Below are 2,500 nucleotides of genomic sequence, written 5' to 3'. Positions count from 1 at the left end.
TACCTAGCGTCCGCGCTTCTCCTGCCTCCCCTCGGTGACCCACCCGTGTGGTCCCGTGTGCCAGCGTGCTCCTCCCGGGCGCTGCGCTGCGCGTGCCGCACCGGCCGTGCCCTGCCGGCCTTCCACGCTTCCTCCTCCCCTCCCTTCCCCCCCCCCCCAACCGCTCCAGCCGCCCCACGCCGTGCCGTGGGGGCCGCGCTGCGAGTCGGCCGGGCCGGGGGTGGCGGGGGGCGGCGGGGGGGGGGGGGGCGCGCTGGGAGGAAGGAGGAGGGCCTCCGGCCACCGCGGCCGCCGGTAGCGGCCCCCCCGGGTAGGGATGGCCATGGGCCCCGGGCTCCGGGCCCGAGGGTTCTCGGTCGGAGAGCCGGGCGGGGGTTTAAAGACTCGGGCGGCCCGATGCGACCCGGGGGGCAGCCGGGCGTGCTGCCGGAGGGGCCGGGGGGTCGGCGCGCGCGGGCGCCGCACCCCCCCATGCCCGCCGGCGCGGCCCGTGCATGCCCCGCGGGCAGCCGGGACGGAGAGGGGTACCCTGCCCCCTCTCTCCGCGGTCTGGTCTCGGCGGAGAGACGCCGCGCGGTCGGCTTGCGCCGGCCTGCCTCGAACGCGCGACCCCGGCGCGAGCGCGTGCTCGCCGCCGGGACGGCGAGCCCCCACCGCGGGTGGTGCGGACGCCGAGCCCCAGCGCATCCCTTCTCCTCCCTGGCCGGTGCTCTCAGTCTCCCGCCGTGGCCGTCGGCGGCACCCTTCCTTCCCTCCCCCCCCCGCCCTGCCCCGGCACTCTGCCATCCGGCGCGCCTGCCTCGCTCTGCCCGACCCGGCTTCGCTGGGCGGCAGGCGGGCGGCGGGCGGGCGGGCGGGGGCGGCCCCTCCCGGTCTCCGCGTGGAGGCGGGGAGAGCGGGCGCCGTTCCCCGTCCGTCCCGCCTCGCCCGTCTGCCTGCCGCCAGGCGTCTGCCCGCGGAAGGGACGGGCGAGTGCGTGGCGTCGCTCGGGAGGCTGCGTGTGTGCAGGCGGGTGTTGGGTGCCGTCTCCGGGGCGGCGGAGCTGGAGGCCGGTGAGGCGAGCGAAGGAGCTCGGAAGCGTGCGGCTGGCGGGTCGCGGGCGCGCGGGCAGCGGGTGGCGCCGCTCCCAGCGGCGGCCGGGCTCCGACGCCGGGGCTCCGCGGGGACCCACACCCCGGTCCCTGAGGCAGGTGGCGCGGCTGGCGCGCCGCTCCCTGCTGGGCCAGGCCGAGCCGGGCGCCTGGGCCGGACTCGAAGCGAGAAAGGGGTTGTCCCAGGTCGGGAGCGAGGGCTCCCCGCCCCTCTCGTTCGGGTCTGTTCTCCCCCCCCCCCCCTTTTTTTTTCCCTCTGTGCTTGTACGGTCAGTGAGGCGTGCCCTCTCTCTCCGCTGTCCCTTGCTCAGCAGCCGGCGTCGGCGTGAGGAGGGAGGCAGAGCGGATGGGGGCCCTCAGGGGGCTGCGAAAGCTGCCCGGTCCCCCCGCGCGCGCGGTGGGGACCGAAACCGAGACAACTCTTAGCGGTGGATCACTCGGCTCGTGCGTCGATGAAGAACGCAGCTAGCTGCGAGAATTAATGTGAATTGCAGGACACATTGATCATCGACACTTCGAACGCACTTGCGGCCCCGGGTTCCTCCCGGGGCTACGCCTGTCTGAGCGTCGCTTGACGGTCAATCGTCACCCCCATTGCCGCGTTGGCGCAGCGGTGTGCCGCCCCTCGGGGGGGGGCCGGGGGGGGCGGCGGCGGCGGCGAGTCGGTGGGGGGGCGGCGGCGGCGGTGAGTCGGCGGCGGCGGCGGAGCCGGGACCACCGGTGCGTGCACCGGTGGCCCCGGTCTTCCGGCTGGCCTGCCTGCCCGGCTCCGGCCGACCGTCCGCCTCCACCGTCCGCGGCCGGCGTGCCTTGCCCTGCCCTCCCTCCCCTCCGAGCCCGGTGGCCACCGCTGCCCTGCGCGGTGTGTGCGGTGTGGCGCGGCTGGGGCGCCTCGCAGGCCCGCGCCGCCGGGGAGAGGGGGTGCCTCTCCTCCCCGTGTGGGCCCGGGCCTTCGTCCCCCTAAGTGCAGACTCGGGAAACCCCCGCTCCCGGAGCGCCCGCTGTGCGGAGTTCGTCCCGCCGGGCCCCCAGGTTCGGTCGGTCGCGGTGGCCCGGCACCTGCCGCCGCCGCCCGCCGCCACCGCCAGTGCCCGCCGTACGACGGCTCTCCTCCACCACTCTCCCGGTGGTGCGCTGGTCCCCCGTTCCCCTCCGGCGGGGGGGGACGGCCGGCTGCCTTTCTTCCCCTCCCCTTGCCCTCTCCCTGCCCCGACTGCTGCCGCTTCGGCGCCCGCCGAGCCCCCTCTGCCCCCCCCCGCGGCGCACCCGCGTCCGTAGTGCGTGCCGAGCCACTTCCACCCGCCGGCTGGCGTCAGCCGCGGCGTTGCGTTGAGGCCGGCAGCGACGGCGCGCGGGTGTCTCCGCGGGGCGGTGGTGTGGGGCAAGCGCGGGCGGCGCCGTTCGGTGGC

The 2,500-nt window shown here is 77.5% G+C and overlaps 1 non-coding gene across 1 annotated transcript; it reads left to right on the top strand.

The window, feature by feature from the left end:
• Window positions 1–1,508: 1,508 nt before the first annotated feature.
• LOC138063318 (5.8S ribosomal RNA) lies at window positions 1,509–1,661 on the top strand. Its single transcript, XR_011136916.1, has one exon. It is a non-coding gene; the product is annotated as a 5.8S ribosomal RNA (ribosomal RNA).
• Window positions 1,662–2,500: the final 839 nt, after the last annotated feature.

Source organism: Struthio camelus, chromosome 31 (assembly GCF_040807025.1).
Source record: "Struthio camelus isolate bStrCam1 chromosome 31, bStrCam1.hap1, whole genome shotgun sequence".
In the NCBI taxonomy this organism is placed as follows: domain Eukaryota; kingdom Metazoa; phylum Chordata; class Aves; order Struthioniformes; family Struthionidae; genus Struthio; species Struthio camelus.
This window is presented reverse-complemented; position numbering and strand designations above follow the sequence as displayed.